This window comes from Nannospalax galili, unplaced genomic scaffold (genome assembly GCF_000622305.1).
Source record: "Nannospalax galili isolate Female #2095 unplaced genomic scaffold, S.galili_v1.0 scaffold189, whole genome shotgun sequence".
Taxonomy (NCBI): Eukaryota; Metazoa; Chordata; class Mammalia; order Rodentia; family Spalacidae; genus Nannospalax; species Nannospalax galili.
This window is the reverse complement of record NW_008360331.1, coordinates 749,480-769,622: the sequence shown is the minus strand read 5'-3', so window position 1 is coordinate 769,622 and position 20,143 is coordinate 749,480. Positions and strand designations below refer to the sequence as shown.

Genomic DNA, 20,143 nt, shown 5'->3' with positions numbered 1-20,143 from the left:
GGGTTGTAACCAAGGAGGCACAACAGGCTTTGTTGCTATTACAAAAACACTTGGAGCAAGCTCACACCCAACAAATTGATTATGATAAAGATCTTTTGTTTATTGTCATGACCTCCAAATTTGCTCCCACGGGGGTCTTTTGGTAGGATGCTCCTATCCTTTGGGTTCATTTACCGATCTCTCCATCCAGAATTGTTGTTGCTTATCATGAATTAATATTGCAACTTCTCTGGAAAGCTAGACATCTTAGTATTCAGACTTTTGGTAAGCAACCTGATAGTATTATTCTTCCATATACCAAAGACCAAGTAGCTCATCTCATAGAAGGATTAGATGAATGGAGCATATTTTCAGCCTCTACTACAGCATCATTTTCATCTCACTAACCACAGCATCAGTTACTGCAGTTCTTCAAACGACACCCAGTTATTTTTCCTCGCATAGTAAAACAATTTCCAATCTCTAAAGCCAAAACAGTTTTTACAGATGGCGCTCCGAATGGTAATGCTGTCTTAATCTATGATGGCCATGTTTTAACTCAAACTGTAGGAGCCGTCTCCGCACAGACAGCCGAGATCATTGCAGGTATATTGGCCTTACAAACCTTTCCTGATGAGCCTCTTAATCTTTATACTGATAGTGTTTATTTAGCTCAGATTTTTATCCCCTTGGAAACCGCTCCTCATATTTCCATAGTATCCTCTATACATCAATACTTATGTCAATTACAACATCTTATATGGTCTCGAAAAGCCACCATATTTGTAGGTCACATACGCAGTCATACCAATCTTCCCAGACCATTGGCTGAAGGCAATCAGATGGCTGACCTTCATACTCACAATCAGGTATTCACCACACAACTTCCCACGCCAGTCACCACAGCACAAGATCTACATGCTAAATTTCACCTACCTGCTTGCTCTCTTCGTCATCATACTTCTTGCACACAGGCTGCTGCCACACAGATTACCACTTCGTGTCAGGATTGTGCTCCTTTCCATAATCTTCCTGCTATAGGAGTTAACCCTCGAGGATTAAAACCGAACCATATATGGCAAATGGATGTCACTCATCTTCCTTCTGCAGGATCCCAGAAGTTTCTACATGTTTCTATAGATACCTATTCAGGAGTGATTTTTGCCTCCTTGCATGCAGGAGAACACACGATTCATGTTCAACAACATTGTCTTGCAGCCTTTGCTTACATGAGCTTCCCTATTCATATAAAAACTGATAATGATCCTGCATATACAAGTTCTAAATTTGCCACATTTTGTGCTTATTATAAAATCACTCACTCCACTGGCATACCTTATAACCCTCAAGGACAAGCCATTGTGGAACGTGCTAATCAACTCGTAAAACAATACTTTCAAAAAATAAAAATAGGGGAATATTGTCCTACGCCTACTGCACAACTGTCATCCATACTCTTTATTCTAAATTTTTTAATTGTGGATAAAACAGGACAAACAGCAATGGAACGCCATCATTTGTATAAACACCCTAAATTGGGGGACGTACGATGGAAAGATCCCCTCTCTGGGGAATGGAAACCTGCTACACCATTGTTAGCGTGGGTGAGGGGAGTTGTTTTTGTTTTTCCCCCAGGTGCTGATAAACCCATCTGGATTCCTGAAAGATATTGTCGAACGATCAACCCCCTGGAAGACCATGGAACATCTCAACAAAATAACAAAGGTGATGATCCTCATTCTTCTGAAACAGACATGGAGCTTACAGGGTAATGTAACTGTTTGGAGTCTAGTAAAAAATCCTCCCATATTAATAGCAGATTGGAAAGTTCATTATTTCCATCACTACATGTCACTAACTATATGTTAGGATGGCCCGCTAGCAATGTCTGAATTCAACAACAATCAATCAATACTACATTTTCCCTTGTAGCAAAATTTAACCAGAAATGGTGTACTCCCTGCTTCTTGCTGCTGATCAAGCAATATAAACTATAATCTACCTAAGGTGCTATTGTGGGGAGACTGTATCTTTAATGATGAAGAACTTCTCATAAGAGACAATAACACAACTCAGATGCGATGGTTTGGGCCAAAACCTTGCTTTAAAAACTCTACTAACAATAAGTGTAACTATTTTTATAGGGAACCTAACCAACTTGTTGCACCCATGTTTGCTAGAATCTATTATTGTGATCCTTTTACATGCCTTGATGCTACCCCTTTTGAAATCTTACACCTGTGTCCTCTCCCCCTTTTTCTTCGTATTATGGAATATAACTACTAACACAACTTTGGAAGAAGTTCTTAATTGTTCTTACAGTAATTGTGTCCCGAGCAACTGCTGGAATTCCTCCTTCACTTCTGCGCTGGTTGTGAGGATCCCTACACTTCTTCCTATGCCTGTGAATGTATCAGAAGATTGAGTAGAACTGACATTATACAGAAGCAAAAGAGATTTTGGAATAGCAGCAGCTATCATCACTAGCATAGCCATCGCCTCTACTGCTACCGTCGCTGCTGGCATCGCCTGTCTCAGACTGTGGTTACAGCTTCCACGGTTGATACCTTGTCAGGAAAAGTTAGTGAAGCCCTGCAAACTCAGAACTCAATCAATGCACACATACAATTTGGACTAATGAACTTAAATCAACAAACTGCCTTGTTACAAAAACAAGTTGATGCCCTTTGGGCTATGCAACAGCTAACATGTTCTTATTTCTTTCATCATATTTGTGTTACCCATTACCATGTACAAAATGCCTCCAATACTGTAAAACAATTGAATGCCTTTCTTAAGGGACCATGGAATGTGACCTTTGCAAATTTTACTAAGGTTCTTACTTGGCAAATTGTATCTATTAATGAAATCAGGGTCCCTGCCATATCAGCAGAAGGATGGTGGAATACCATGGTAGGAATTGGAGGATGGACACAGAGGTGGACAGGCTCCTTATCACTGACTGTCAATTTCATACTCATTATGATCTTTGTGTTTTTCAGTCTTGTGTAGAAAGCTCAGAGGAATTCAGTCCTGACAAACTGTTACCCAACAAGTCCTTTTAAGTTTTCACACAACCATACAGATGTCCCACAGGTGTGGCCTCAGATGCTGCACAAAAGACGAAGGTATTCTCAGTGATGGGCAACTTTCTGTGAGAGGGCTCCCACCTAAGACAGGGAAGAGGTCTCCCAGTGACGGGTAAGGGTGACCCCTCCAGAACGACCTAAGACAGAGTTACCTTCCTTAGGAAAAAAAAAAAAGGGGGGTGGTGAGATGCAGGGACATGGCGTCCTGACCTCCGCCTCCCCCTTGTAAGAGCTTGGGTATCGTTGGTATTTGCTGGAATTGTTTATCACAAGGACTTTCTCCTGATTCTGAGAAAAGGTGCACCTGACCCAAAAACTAGCCTTACAGTGAGGTGATCCCAATTATCATGTGTCCTGACTCCGCCTCCTATACTGAAAAGTATAAAAACCCTTGTCTCAAACAATAAAGTGGCAGTCGAAGTCCTTCCTCCCACTCCATGATGGTGTGATAGTTTGTTCAATCCTGACACCCTCTGCCCAGAATACTCAGAGCTTGATGTGCTGACGCGGCAAATACATACATAGCTACAGCTCTTGCTATCTGGGAGACTTGAGATGACTGTATAGCTCACAGCAAGAACAATGGCACTCAAAGTGCTCCTAAGCCTGTTCTGTTTCATCAGTGTTAAGCTTTGCCTCGGAAGTAGTGGAAAATTTTGATGGACTTGGAGGTTCTGTTTTCACCTTGCTTTGCTATAACTGATGATACATTACACACATTAATAATGTATAGTATTGTAAGAAAAATGTGATTTGTAAACTCTCCATTTTTCACTTACTATACTAAATATTGAGTAAATTTCTTGTCATGTCACTTCTTTTCAATTCAACTCTGAACATATAAAATGGGGAAGGAAGGGGAAGTTTTACATTCTCTAAGGACTTTACCAGCTTTAGGTCTATGACTTTGTTCTTTGATGGAACTGCTAAAAAACAAGATGAAAAACCAGTAATACACACTGCCTGGAACATCATTTCTTAAAGAAACACCACGTGTAAATATGGTATTTACATGCATATGTTCATCAGTTAATATAAGCAGTTGACTGTCTTTCCCTGGTCCTTTCAGAGCAACGCTGTGCAGTAGTGACATCTAGAGACTCCACCACAGGCCACTCAACAAAAATTGACATCCAGCTCTTAGTCTTCAAAATATTAGCGATTCACTTTGTGACCTAGCTAAATGCTTTAAAATTGTCCCTCACCTCTCCTCTATTTGTGTTTAAGACATGCCAATTAAATTTCAAAGTAGTGATAATCACTGGATAGATAAGAATTGAACTTTCCTTCAAAAAACGTATCGCATAGAGTTCTGTGTCGAGTACCAGCAAAACTCGCTCTGTGTTCTGTTGGAGTATCTTCCCTTCCCTGTGTCTCTTCCTTGTAAATGATACTCACTGCTTGAGACTCGTTCCAAATAGTTTCTTGCACGCCCACCACAAAGGCGATGTCATCTTTCCTTTCTGAAGTTTTGCTTCCTTCACCGTTGCTCTGCCTTTCCCTGCCCCTCTGCTTACCTTCCCTTGTTCTGTTTTATTTTCTTTCTTTTCTCTATTGACCTCAAAGAAACTGGGGTTCCTCAGAATTCCCATTCTTATCCGCACATCGCGAGAAAGCTACTGTTCTCCTGTAGTTCCAGTTATGACTAATGTGCTGGTGAGAAGCTCTTTGGAGTATCTCTACAAACTTACCGAGTGTTTCTTCTTTTTTTTTTTTTTTTTACAAGCGTCTTAAGTCGGTATAGACACAACTGAACTCAAGAACCTTTCTCCAACAAATGCACTCCTTCTTCAGAGAATTTTCTATTGTACCAAGGCTAACATCTGGCAAGGTGCTCATTAGACACTGAGAAGGCATTCATTCTCCCATCTCTTACCTGCCAACATTTAGCAAGTCACCATGTAATGTTAATACAAACTAAGAATATATATATGTATATATGTATATATATATTCATGTATGTGTGTGAGTGTTGGCTATGTAGACCAGGCTGGCCTCAATCTCACAGAGATCTGCCTGCTTCTGCCTCCAGAATGCTGGGATTAAAGGCATGGACCACCATGCCTGGCAAGCTAAGAATATTTTAATATGTTGCCCATTTTTAGCAAAACTGCCACAACTCCAGCTCAGGCTATAAGTATCTTTTTTCTTCAATATTGTAGTGACTTTCTTTGCCTTTATTGTTATTATTCCTCAATGTAACTGTCACAATAATCATTGCTTTCAATGGTTGCATATGAAAACTCCCTGCTTAGCATTCATTAATGGTTTCCCATAATGAAAAAAATCACAAACTCCTTAAACTTGCTTTACTAAAAGCCTAAATCTTGTCTCTAACAAGTGTCTCATTTATCACCAAATCTCATTTCTTCAAATTTTTCACACCTCCAAAAGTTATTCATTCTCGGCACTGTCTTACCATACCAAGACTTCAACTTCTGCCCAGCTGATTCTTCATCAGTTTGGAAGGCATTTCCTTCCCTTAATGTACCTCCTTATCATAACATTCACTTTCCCATTCTGAAAAGAACGCTTACAGAAACAGAAATCCAATGTGAGAGGAGAAAATAAGAGTACAGTAAAAAAATGTAAAGGGCTATTCAACTCATTACATCACTATTAGCAGGAATACAGAACCCTATTACTGCTCCTAATTCTATAAAGCTATAAGATTTCTAGAGTTCATCTTCCGTCTTCTGTTTACCATTTAGGAGGTAGACTTAACAAGCCCAAATTGATAAAAATTACAAACGCAAAGAAAAATAAGCCAAAATTGGTAAGTGTATATTAAATTGCTGGAGACAAACAGAAGCACCAGCCTGTGAAAGTCTAGAATCCAAATGAATGGGCCAGTTTGTAAAATTAGGCCATGATGTTTTCAATGTTGTTCGGAGGATTGTAGCACAAAACAGTAACATTGTAAATCACTTCTCCTGAAACTGAAAAATGATCATCTGATTCAAATACCGAGTTACTAACTGACCTGCCAATATTGCCCACTATTTAAGATGAATGTTTCCCATTTCAAACATGACTTAAAAGTTATTTTTGAGAGCTTCATACATGTGTGCAATGTATTTTGATTCTTTCCACCCCCACTCCTCCCTCATTCTAGTCCTCCTGGTGGCGTCTCCCACCCACGCTGCTCTCCCAGCTTCATGGCCTCTTTTTTTTGGTCTTTTTGAGACAGGGTCTCCCTGTAGCCCGAGCTGGCCTGGAACTCGCTATTGAGACCAGGCTGGCCTTAAACTCACAGAGATCGGCCTGCTTCTGCCTCTCGAGTGCTGGGACTAAAGGTGTGCGCCACCACACCCAGCTCGTGTCCTCTTTTTGTTTTTTTAAAAAAATAATCCACTGAGAGGCTGAAGGGAAGGTTCAGCGGTTAAACGCCCTGGCTGCTTTGGCAGAAGACCCAGATTCAAATCCCAGCACCCACATGGCAACTAACAGCCATCTGTAACTCCAGTTCCAGGAGATCCAAGACCCTGTTCTGTTATCTGCAGGTATTACTGAGTCCAATTAGTACTGAACTTATGCAGGTGGGTAGAAGGCCATCTACTGAAGCATGGGCAACCTACAAGGGGCAATGGCCCTGAGGAAAACCGACTCTCCCTAAGCAGCCAACAACTATCAGCAGCCCCTCGGCTAGGGGTGGGGCCTCCTGAGCCCCTCCCCAATACTTGCTGGATTGGCTTGATCTTATGCAGGTCTTATGCAGGCAAGCACAACTCTTGTGAGTTCATGAGTCCAACAGCCCTGCCCTTAACAGAAGGCACTGTTTCAAAGCAGTCCTCTCTGTCATTTGACTCTTGTAATATTTCTGCCCACTTTTCTGAGATGTTCTTTGAGCCTTGTGGGGAGATAGAAGTGCTATTTAGGGCTGAGCACTCTACAGTCATTTATGCTCTGCACTTTGAATGACTGTGCACTCTGAATTAACCTCTGCCCACTGCAAGAAGCTTCTATGACAAGGGATGAGAGCAGCACTGATCTATGCATGGAAGGTAAGTGTTCAGAAAGGGTCAAATGACTATTTTACAACTTCTCCTTCCATGAAATATATTACCCAAATGGTCCTTCTCATCCTCACTGATCTGACCTCACAGTTCATTGGAGATGAAAGACAGAGGGAAAAGAGAGAGACGGAGCGAGAGTAAGACCAAGAGTGAGAGAACAAACTACTATCAGGCAGAAACACTCACAGTCTGAGCCTGAAATCTATCCACCTATCTGTTGCTAACCATATCACTGCCTTTCTTCTTAGAGATGGTATGTCCATGCTCCCATTCAAAGCCCATATTGCTACATCTCCCTGCATCACAGCCCCTCGTTTTCTCACTGACCACGCTCCCTTAGTAAGCATTCTCTTTTAATCCATTTCTTTTTCACTCTATTATTCACATTAATCTAAAAAGAATCTTTAATATCCTCAGTAACTAAAACCATGCTTTGACCCTAATTTCCCCTAACCCCTCTATTCTTTCCATTTTCAGCTCTCCATTGGAAAAAGTCTTAAGACATCATGGGTCCATGTCCTTTCTCATTCCTCCCTTTTCTCTCTCCCCTTTTCCCTGTCCATCTCCCTCCCTCTCTTTTTCTTGCTTTTCTTTCCCTTTTGAGATAGAATCTCACTATGCAGATTGAAGACCTTTCTGCCTCAGGCTTTCAGGTACAAGGTTGCAGGCCCATGCCACTGGGCCCTGCTCAGGCTATTTCTTTATACCTTTCCTCTTCACTGTACTTGTCAAAGCACCTAACAACTATACCTTCCAAATTCTAATACACATAAAACAAACCTTTATTTTACATGACCTTTTAGCATAATTCAGTGCCATGAACCAGTTTTGTGGTATTAGCTTTCCCATCACCACACTCTTTTTCCTAGTTAGCTGGCTATTCTTCCATTTGTTTTACTTTTTTTTTTAAATTTACTTTTGAAGTACTGGGGATTGCATTCAGAGTCTCATGTATACGAGGCAAGTACTCTATTACTAAACTATACTCATGGCCCTGCTTTGCTTATTTGTTTTCCAATAATCATATTATAGGAATGTTCTCTATGAGCACACTTGGCCTAGGTAGTTTTTATTCCCTACATGCTAATTATTACTAATTTTGAATCTTTGGCCCCTTGCCTTCCCATAGATCTCAAGACTCAGAACTAACCTTAAACTTCTAATAAGTATTAAAGGTAACCAAAATAAAGCTTCATTCCTCTTTTCTTTCCTAGTCTTCTTTATTTTTTATTTATTTATTTATTTTTTTGTAGACAAAGTCTCTCATAGTTCCCTGGAACTCTCTATATACACCAGGTTGGCCTTGATCTCACAGAAATCCGCCTGCCTCTGCCTCAGAGTGTTGGGATTAAAGGCGTGTGCCACCACGTCCAGCACCTTCTCCATTTGGTAAACAGTACAGTGATCTACTTAATTTCAAAACAAAAATTTGAGAACTTGGAGTAAATGCTTCCAATTTCCTCACCTCCATCTTGAAAACATTGAAATCCATAGGCTCCGTCAGCAAAGCACACCTCAGACCTTCACTTTTCTGTCACTTTATCCCGCATCCCTATCGTTGCTTCCCGGTTTGTGCTGCCGTCCTCTGCTGGCATGCTTGTTCCCCACCCTGTGATCCATTCACTGGAGGACAAACCTTTCCACAATCAATCATATTACTGCCCTTCATGAAAGTCGCTTCAGGCTTCTCATCATACTTTAACTAGGCTTCAAACGTATTTCATGGGTACTCAAATCCCTGCATGATGGGCCCCTACTCATGTCCACGTTCATCTTGTGCTGCGTTCTCTGAATTCCACCTATGGTAGTTAAAGCAACATCTTGAATATAATCAAGCTCTTTCCTCCTCCACAGCTTTTGCAGACTTGCTTTACCTCTGATCTTAAATAGCTGAATAACCCGTGTGTGTGTGTGTGTGTGTGTGTGTGTGTGTGTGTGTATCTGAGGTCTCAGCACAGTGCCAGCTCTTTAGACTATTGGCCTAAGCAAGTAATCTAAAAGAACCCATCCTCTGGTCTCTTTCACTTTCGTCACTGCATGTACCACTATCCAAAATTCCTTGTTTGAAAATTGTTTACCTATTTGTTTTCTGTCTTCCTTTACTAGAACTTAAGACTTCAGGGGCTGGAGAGATGGTTCAGCAGTTAAGCACTGACTGCTCTTGCAGAGGACCCTGGTTAGATTCTCAGCACCCACATGGTGGCTAACAACTGTCCCTTTCCATAACTCCAGTTTCAGGGGAATCCAACCCCCTCTTCTGACCTCCAAGAGTATTGCAAGACACAGGTACATTTACATACATACACATAAAAATAAAAATAATAAATAAAATATTAAAAAATTAAATGAAAAGAACTTAGACTTCATGAGAGCAGTGATCTTACTCTTACTTAGCCTTGTATTCGCAATACTACAAAATCAGAGATTCTCTAGAAATATTTGATAGATTCATATGCCTAAGCATGTCACTTGACTCACATCTGTCGATTTACTACTGCTAGACTTAGCTCTGGTCCAAAGAATACAACGGTAGATAAGGTATAACTCCATTAGAAACTAATCCTTTCAATCCATCTGTTTAACCTCAGTGTTGAAGTCCTTCCCAGGAAAATGGATTTTTAACCAATTTTCTCATAGAAGTGTGTAAATAGAATGAGTATAAAAATAAACAAACATAAAATGATAAGAACAGTATTTTATCCATTACCCTTACTGCTGCTGATTGTTTCCTTCTGTCTGGTGGCAGGTAAGAGTGTATGATCAGATAACTGAAAACAATACAAATTCTTGTACTCAGGGATGTAATGAATATGAATGTCCCTTTCTCTGTGTGTGTGTGTGTGTGTGTGTGTGTGTGTGTGTGTGTGTGCATTATTCCCTTGAGACAGGACCACCTCTCAGGGAACCTGAAGCTTGCCATCTCACAGAGGCTGGTTGGCCAGAGTCCCTGTGATTTGCCTGTCTCCACCCCTAACACCACCAATGCTAAAGTTATTGACAGACACAAATATGCCCACTTTTTAACACGGATTTCAAGGACTTGAACTCAGGCCCTCATACACAGCTAAGCATTCTTTCCAACTGGGCCATCTCCTCAGCTTTTATTTTTTGAAGACAGGGTATCTCACTGAACCCAGAGCTCACTGATTGGCTAGAATGGCTTGTTAGCAAGCTCTGGGGATCCACCTGTCTTCACTCCTCCAGCTCTAGGTTACAACATGCCTGGCATATGTGGGTGCTGGGGATCCCAACTCTGGTTCTCAGGCTTCTGCAGCAGGTACTTTACTAGCCCATCTCCACAGCTCCTGAATGTACCTTTTAGACACATGGTAACAAAAGCGAGGAATGAGTTCCTCACATACAATAGTGATGAAAAAGAATTTTCTCTTCTGTTCTACAGTCAAGTAAGAATTCAGTTTAACCCTGTGGAAAGTGAGGAAACGAGAGAGGTGGGCTTCGTAAGTGCCAGTGAGCCAAACACATCTCTTCATTACCCAATTGGAAATTTCACAGGGTTTGAGGTGCTGTATGGAAAATTATGTGACTGGACTCTATATTTGTAATTATTAAACATTTTTAAAAGATTAAAGCAATTATTAAACATTCTTTTTGACTGTAACAAAATCCCTCAACTTACCTGATCTTTCAGGAGTCGGCGCAGTCTTATATCTTGAGTTTGGGCAGGAAGCCTTACAACCTATGGGTCACAGTGCTTTGCTGCATCTTACTAGGCAAGTATTCCTAGAACAGCACCACCATAGAGCACTGTCAGGATGTGGTATGGTCCTAGAGCACTCTCAGGACTCCTGAATGATGTGTCTGACACACTGTGTGCCCAACAACAGTTTTTAATCCTCTAAAAGCATTGATGTCAAGTGCTTGCCCACTGTGATAGGGCCAGCCGGGAATAGATTCCAGGTGGGGATGTGGGGAAGGAACGACACCCTTCTTGGATCAGCAGCCAATCCTGGGACACATCTGCAGTCTGAGCACGTGAAGCTTCATCTGCAGAGACTGACCGTTTCTGTAACAGCGTTCGCCTAGTATGGCTAATTTTGCTGTCAGTCTTGATGGAACCTCTTCTTTCTTACTTTCAAGGACCTGTTAAGACAAAAAGAAACAGGGGAGGGAAGACCAGAGGGACATGCCGTGAGAGAAATGGATCAGAAGAGAGCCATATCGGTTTCCCCACCATGTGGGAAAAGAGCCGTGAGGTCCCTGGAAGTGAAGGGAGAAGAAAGGCTTTCCTAGGGCTAACGGAAGGGAGGTGACCGTGGGGACGGCGCCTAAAGGCCTGGGGAGGAAGAATGGGGAAAAAGCAATTGTTTTGCAACCCTCGGCCATCCAGTGACCCAGCAACGGCTGCTTAACCCACGCGCAGGGTGGGCGGCAGGAGAGACAAAGACGCACCCCCAAGCGGGAACCACATACCTCCCTCCCACCGCCCCCCAGGCTTTGCCAGAAGCAGAAGGGCGGGGCTGTGCCCTGTGGGAGGTGGGCGGCCAGCAGTGTGCTTAAAGGACATCCTGGTTAAGAATCTTTTGCATTCCTAGTAAATATGAAAGATCTCCCACATCCTTAAGAATGTACTACTTACTATTCCTTTTTTTAAAAGAAAATTATTTATTTATTTATATGTTTATTTTTATGTGTATGAGTGTATTGCCTGCATGTATGTGAGTGCACCCGCGTCGTGGAATCCTATTTCAAGGCAATTATTTTGTTTTCTTTTTTGGAGCAGGTCTGACCATATAGCTCAGGCCAGCCTTGAGCTCAGCATCCTCCTGCTTCAGCCTCCTAAGTACTGGAATGAGCATCATCAAACTAGCTCAAGCCCAGAGTCTTGATCAGGTGAATATAATGGTCACTGTTGTCATGTAGTCACCTTGCTCATTAGTAAAATTACATGGGAATTCTTGACAGCGTCAACAAACTGCTTCTATCACTTCTATCAACACTCAAAATCAACCAACCCTGCCACCTCTGAAGAACGTTTTAAAACAGTAACCAGAATCTCATTGTATAGAGACATAAGCCTCTAGTTAAAATGAAACATTTGAGAGCTCTATGTAATTATGATTGTTCTAAACATAACAATCAAAACAGCATGTTTCTCAATATATGCTGTATGTGGGAATTCATATTGTTTTGTACTAAAAAAATTTCCTGTTCTTCCATAATCATGTATGTCAGCGTACATATTTGAGATCAGACAGGTACTACAGACAGAAAAGGTAAAATGAAATTCCAAACCTAATAAGTCCAATAAAGATACACAACTCTTCAGTTCCGTTTATTCACTGTTGTGCTTCTATTTCTAACAGCACACTACAGCCACCTGCCTTGGATCAGAAACCCACTTAAATTTGGGAAAAGTCTCAAAATTTTTATCTTTACTTAAAGCAACCATGTTTGTGGTATTTACCGTTCATACTCATTGGGTTTTGGAATTACAACAGTATGCTCCCTAATATGAAGGCAGCTTTAGCAAAGAAATTCTTTTTAAATGGCAGAAATGGTATTTGACAGGTCCTAAGAGATGCCAACAAACCTTTCAGAAAGTTTTAATTCTTTCTCACAGAGACTCTCCTATGACTTCATTCAGAGTCCATCTCTTCTCTTGAAAAAATTTGAATGACCTTGCTCATTTGGTTTCCAAACCCCAAGGAGAGATGCTATAAATTAAAATTCAGGAAGAGATTGCTATGATACAGGTCAACCGGGAGCAGCATGGGTGATGGGTGAATGACAGATGAGAAAGACAGCAGGTGACAGATGTGAAAGACAGCAGGTGACAGACAGAAAGATGTGAAAGACAGCAGTCTCAGAGCATGCAGTGTAGGAATGAGTATCTTTCCACCAGATATATTTGAAGCTTAGGCTTGGCAAGCACTGATGAATCTCTATTCTCCATTCATGTCAGGTGAGGCTGTCCTCCTCTCTTCCCTAACTCCCATGTACTATCAGTGCACTAGGGGCAAGGACAGCTCTGGGTGCTGAGCCAGCTCCTGCCCCAGTCACAGAGAAGGTGTCAGGCAGGAGATATGACCCCTGCCTAGCCAGTGACAGTGTCGGGTATTTACTGAAATCACTGTGAAAGGATTCTCTTTCTTGTGGCTGTTAAACCTGGACTTGCTATTGACAATCTATGTGACTATCAAGAAAAATCTTCAGAAGAATTAAGTGGCTATAGATAGATTCTCAATATGGAAACATAATGAAAAAGCTACAATTTAATAACCATATATCATTGGCATACCTGGTAGCAAATATTTTTCTGTTAGTTGAATCAATAAAGACTTTTTTTAAGCCAATTTGAATTGAGTTTCCATCACTTGACAGCAAATTAATCTTCAATAAAGACCTTCACACCTGAATTAGACCTCAAAGGTCTGTATAGCAGATGTTTGGAAGGGTGATTCTGCATCTTTAAGAAGATGAAAGGAAAAATAAACGATATGGGAAGATTTTTCTGTTTTAAAAGGCATTATTAAAATCACAATTTAGGATTTTCATTAAAGAGAATGCTATACTAAAAAATCTAGTATTCAGTAAAATAGATGCAGACATATTCACAATTTAAGTGAAACTCCTTTCTTTTCAACAGAGCTAGTAAAATGACTGAACTATTTTTATTGTGTTCATAGAAGTCTTTTAACATCCAAATACCAAAGTACTTTATTTGGCTTAGAGAATGTTCAAGAGAGCTATTAATAATCTATCCAAGACACTGGGTGTCAAGGGTGGAAAACTCTAAACTGGAGAAAGGATATTGAAATACACTGAGATCTGATGATTTCCCAAGTTACTAAGACTCACAGATCACTGCAATAATAAAACTTGAGAACGCATTTAGGATCTATCAAGCCCTATAGCTTTACGATTCAGATGAGAAAGCTAAAGCCTGCAGAAGCTAAACAGCTTTACTCAAACAACACAGCCAGTATCAGCCAAGCCTAAAGTAAAATTAGTCAGGCTGCACTCTAATTCTTTCTGCATCCAAGCAGGATATTCAACAAGTTAATCCTAAACAAAATAACCCAGTAAAGCTGTATGAAAATTTGTGAAGTAATAAGTCTGGAGAGATGACTCAGCATATTAGATCACTGGTGCTCTTGCAGAGGACCCAGGTTTGAATCCCAGCACTCATATGGTAGCTAACAATTGTCTGTAGCTCCAGTTCCCAGGGATCTGACACCCTCTTCTGACCTCCATGGGCACTGCATGACACAGGTGCACTTGGCAACTGTTAGGTCCCCAGAATGGCGGCAGTGCTGGAAGCTCCCCAGGTTCCTCAGCCAGAAAGAGGAAATCAAAACTCAGCATTCCCCAGAAACAAGACCAGGTTCCATAAAAGTCTCTGCTCATCAGGAAGTCACAGCTTGCTCATTCCCCTATGGTCACTCCCTCTAGGCAGGAGTGTCATGGAAAGTTACCTGAGCCCCTAAATGTCTATAAAACCTCTTATGCTTCTTTTGCTGGCTGCTGTTCTCTGCTCCCTGGGAGGCAGCCCAGTCCTCAAATAAACTGTTGCTTCTATCCATGGAGTGGTGCAGTTCAGTGGTCTTGCTGCAAGCTTTCATTCAGCAAAACACTCATACACATAATAAATAAATAAATATTTTAAAAAGAAAATTTGTGAGGTGACATAATCCTTTAATCTTTGTGGGGAGCGGCTTCATTACTACTAATACTACTATTATTAATTTATTATTTGCAGTGCTAGGGATTGAACCCAGGGCCTTGTCCATGGTAGGCCAGAACTTCAGTCATGGAACTATATCTCTGTCTTCATAATTGATAGCTTTTACTTCATGTAATATCTACCAGATTTATACATTATATATTAGTACTTTGTGCATAATCATTTAAATTTTCACATGCAATATATATACTTTCATATTCAATTGCTAAGTTTATAAATGCATTCCAAAAGCAAATATCAATATTTTTATCTTCTACTTTGTATTATCTTCAGCTTTACTGTTTCCCACTATTAAAAATTTGTTAGCTTTCCATTACCCTGGAAAGTACCTGAGAGTTGAGTTGAAAGGAGGAAAGATTGATTTTGGCTCACGGTTTCAGAGGTTTCTGTCCATTTTCACTGGGCCCTGTTGCTTTGGGCATGGTGACTCAATGCCCAAATACATAATGGTAGAAGTGTGTGGTGGAAAAGGCCTGTTCACCTTATGATGGCCAGGAAACCAAAAAGCTAGGAAGGTGCTGGTTCCCAATATCCCTTCAAAGGGATACTGCCACTAAATGAACTTTCTCCTACCTGGCCCCAACTCTCAAAAGCTTCTGACATCCCAACAGCACCACAGGCTGTTGACCAAGCTTTCAACACAGGAGGCTTTGTTGACACTGATGCAAACCACAGTAGAAAGAGTGTATTATAAACAAAAACAAACAAATAAAAAACGTCATTAATCTACTTAAATTGCACAAGTAGCAAAACAAATGCAGAGATGGAGTAGCCACTGGTCTTCAACCAGAGACCACTGGTTTGGCAGGTAGAGTTCAGAGTGCCATTTATGTGTAAGGACAAGGATTTCACTGCTTATTTATCATATGGACTAGAACTTCAAAGTTCAATTTCTTTTTCAATTTTCAGTTGAATTAACCACACCGAACACCCTCTTTACTTGATTTTCATGACATCACGAACATGTCAGATATTCTGTTCTCTAGTTTGTGTTCAGTCCCCAGTAGTTTGAACTACTGTATTCTACTGTCTTTGCCAATAATCAGCTTAAATAAAATTTATTTCTTTGCCTTCTCTTTTAGTCCTTCTAATATATAGAGAGGAGAAAACATTTATCACAGAATTAATCCAACATGATGTATTGAGTGAGAACTGTATACCCTTATGAATCAGCAAAAAAAGAATTCACAGGCCATAATGGGAGATGGGTGGGCAAATTCTGTCTTCTTTGGCTCTTTAAAAAAATATTTTATTTTTATTTGATGTATAGGAGTGTTTCACCTGCATGTAAGTAAGTGCACCACATGTATGCAATGCCCACAGAGGCCAGAAGAGGGTATTAGATCCCCTGCCACTGGAGTTACAAATGATTGTTAGCTGCCATGTGGGTGCTGGGAATTGAACCCACATCCTCTGGAAGAACAGCAAGTGTTCTTAACCACTGAGCCATCTCTCCAGTCCCTTCTCTAGCTTTTTGGAGAAGGGTCTCGTGTAGTTCACACTGGCCTCAAACTCATTGTGTGTTTGAAGTGGCCTTAACTCCTGACTCTCTTGTCTTCACCTTCCAGATACTGGGGTTACAAGTGTGCATCACAAGATCTGACTTCAAATTCTGTCTTCTAGAGTGTGATAATGCTGTTAATAGACATTACTACAAAAAACTAATGACGCGAGAGGTCACTCTACTTCTGAGTTTGAGGTGCACTGCAAAGACAAGCGAGCTGGGCCCGGAATGAGAAATTAAGTTGAAAATCTCAGACGGCAGCACCAAATTGAGAGACTGTCACAGCCTGGCACTGCTGGATTTAGGGTTTTAAAATCACTGCTGAGACAGCATTCTTTCTCCACTAACATGTGACATGCTTAGGAGAGGACTGTAAAAAGCATAGTGTGCTTATGCAGATTCTGAAGGGGAATGAGATTTTCCGAGCAGTTGTCCCATCTGATGGTGAAAAGCAAACAACTGCTATTGAGTGAAGTGTCTCCACTCCTAAAGTCTAAATTAAGTTCTGCCTATATTGGTATCATTTTTCTGAATTCAGAAACTGCCCCTATTACAGGAGAAGACCTGATTGATACCAATAGTTTGTAAAGGGAGAGGAGGATGGAAAGAAGTGTGCAAATCACAAGCAGGAAACTCACTTGTGTTCCATTCAAAAAGAAACAATGTCTAATTACATCTGTTGTTCATCTTGACCTGTACTCCCCAGAAAGAGTGATTACCTACCTCTGTGCAGTGTATCCAAGGCAGGCAGCTGTAGCCAGCCTTGCAAAGTCTGTGGCTGCAGACTTCATCCAGCAAGGCATCAGTTGTGATAGGGCTGTGAACATGGGGCCTTTCTGACACCCCATTTACCTCTGTGAACAATATCTTCATCAGCTTATTGATTACATGTCAAATTATATTCTGCCCTTGGGAGAAATTCAAACAAAAATGTCTGGACTTGCTAAGAGAATAGCCCAGCTTTAAGTGGGAATGAGGTTTTAAGCTATTTGGAACAAGCCTCAATGTGAAGGATTTAAAATCTACTCGTGTGGGACAGTTTAAAATCAAGTACCTAAGACACAACACTTGCCAGAGCCTGGTGTTTCAGAAAAAGATGATGGTGATGAAGTCAATGGAGAGATGGGACAGCAGGCATAAAGTCAGAGGACCCTCTCAGAACACAGGGGTTTACCAGAGTCACAAAAGACACAGGTGGCTCACAAACAGAAAGGATGCTATTCCCTGTTGTATAAGTAAAGCTTACTATAAGACACTCTTACCTGAGATTGCCTTGTGCATTGGCTGTGAATGGTTTTCTGCTACAAAAGCAGATCTGAGAGGTTGCAATAGCGTCTCAAAACCAAAAATATTTTCTGTCTTTATAAAAGAAGTGTGATGACCCCACCAGTAAAGGAGCGAAGTGCAGCAAAACTGCTTTTCTTAATAACTGTGGGTATACCTCAGATTCTAGGTAACTGTGGGTACCCTTCTGCCTAGCTCCCCCAACCCAGAATGAGTGCAGGGTACCTAACAAGGGTGATTAATGTCCTCTGAAGAGAAGTGTTCTATGTCCAGGATTAAAGTTTTCAATAGTCTGCAGCCAGTGTTGGGGTGGTTTACCTGATGCACATGCCAGAATTTGGGAAATGGACCGCTGGGGAGAGCTATGTGTCATCTGGGAAGCTCCACAGGAGACTCTGCCAGAGTCTCAGTTTGGAACCCACTGACACAGCAGGAACTGCTACAAACTCAAGCCTGAATTGCAGTGACTGAGATGGTGTGCGTGTTTTATTGGAGTGGAATGGTAGCCATAGATAACACTGGAAACGGGAGTTTTACTGCTCACACCAGTGTGGCTGATATTGGTGGCGTTGGCCTTTAGGAATGAATGGCCAGTGACTTTGAAAGTGTGGTTGCCTCTACAGCTGGATATTTCTTTTGATTTGAAAATCTATTATCTAACTCTCTGGAACAAGGAACTGTGACTCACGGAGCCCATCCCAGAGGAAAAGTAAGGAGATATAGTGATGGTGCTGATGCGTGTGAGTCACCGTGTGCAACCAGACCTGTGGGCCCACTGAATTTTCCTTTGCGAGACCCACTGCTTTCTGGAATCCCAGGGTCACGTGGTCCTAACTCACCTTGACCACCACAAGGTCCCTCTTAAGTTACAGTTTGGGGAATAAGAATATTTATTTGGGTTTGCCAACAAAGTTTATGCTTTCTGGGAGAGGGTCACTTACAAAGACATGAACTCTCATGTGCCCTTTCTCTTCCATATTTGAGATCCACCATCAGTCCAGCACTCTGTTCCAAAATGGTGACTCTCCTCCCTTTTTTCCCAGTGTGCGCAGTGTTTCCCAGTGTCTCCAGTGTCTGTCCTTAGACCTCCCCCTCTGAGTCTCTTGAGGTTCAGTTCTAATACCCTCGGAGGACATATCTACTCAACACCTGTGTAGACATGGAACAGCAGAAGCCAGTGCAGTTCATCTGAGGACATGGTTGTGTTTCATAGTTAGCACTAGCCACCTGTAAAGTATGATGCTCACTCTCCTCAATGAGAGGCAGCGCTTACAGCTGTAAGGTTTTGTGACCGTACAGATAGCTTATGGTGAATATCGGTTGGTAAAAGTTTGGACTTTGAGGACAAAGGAAGTGAGGAAAACATTGTAAACTGGGTCAATGGGGCCTCTCTTCCTGCAGCACTATGAAGGTTCAAAGTGTTCCCAATGGAGTGAGCGATCTGGCTGAAGTGAAAGTGCTGTCTGTGTACAGTCAAATGTGACAAGAGAGCCTAAGGGAGGAGACACACAGGAGTCTCTGATCCCAAAGACTCTCAGCCTCTTCAGGAAAGTGGCAAGTGATGCCAAAATGAGAAACGGTTTCAGAGCAGAGATCAAATCTGTGGCCTTTTCAGGAGTGTGGTCTAAAGATAAATCTGAGGGAATGGCATTGAAATTGTTACATCATGGAAAGAATAAGTGGTTCCCAGAGAACTGTCATTCTGAAAAAAAATGGTGCTTTATGGAGAATCTATAGATTATATAAGTTAAGGGAAAAAAATCTAAAGAACTGTGGAGGCTTGGGGCCTGAGATTTAATTTTTAGTCCTTTTCTTTTTTAATATTTTATTTAATATTTTTATTTTATGTGCATGAGTGTATTGCTTGCATGTATGTAAGCAAAGCTATGTTGTTCAATGTCTGTGGAGGTCAGAAGAGAGCATCAGATTCCCTGGAACTGGAGTTACCGATGGTTGTTAGTCACCATGTGGGTGCTGGGAACCAAACCCGAGTCCTCTGTAAGAGCAACCAGAGCTCTTAACCACTGATCCCCTGGTTTCCTTTTTAAAAAAAAATATTTTATTTGTTATTTTTATTTAATGTGTATGTGTGTATTGTCTGTGTGTATGGAAGTGCACCCATGTTGTGCAATGCCTGTGGAGGTTAGAAGAGGCTTTCAGATCCCCTGGAACTAGAGTTACAGACAGTTGTTAGCTGCTATGTGAGTGCTGGGATTTGAACCTGGGTCTTCTGCAAGAACATTCCGTGTTCTTAACTGCTGAGCTGTCTCTCCAGCTCCCACACCCCCCCGGTTTCCTTTTTTAAAGAAGTAATACATTGCATGGTATGGTTGTACTTACATACATACAGGTAAAACACTCGTACACATACAATTAATTAATAAAAAAGAAATACAATTAAATTATATTTTTATTAGGAGCCTAAAAACAGTAGTTAAAAATGGGAATTTATAACCAATGAAAGCATGTGAATAAGCTAAGTCTATGTCAGCTGTGGAGCTGACCTCTAGCAATCTACATGGCAAACTTGACAGCAGACAGAATGGTTTGAAATCACTGAAGCAAA

The 20,143-nt window shown here is 41.2% G+C and overlaps 1 long non-coding RNA gene across 1 annotated transcript in view; it reads left to right on the top strand.

The window, feature by feature from the left end:
- Positions 1-3,133, top strand: part of LOC115069000 — a 6,046-nt gene extending 2,913 nt beyond the window's left edge. Inside the window, exons 2-3 of the long non-coding RNA XR_003848355.1 lie at positions 1,615-1,704; positions 2,280-3,133. This is a non-coding gene — a long non-coding RNA (uncharacterized LOC115069000). The remainder of the gene's footprint in view (positions 1-1,614; positions 1,705-2,279) is intronic.
- Positions 3,134-20,143: the final 17,010 nt, after the last annotated feature.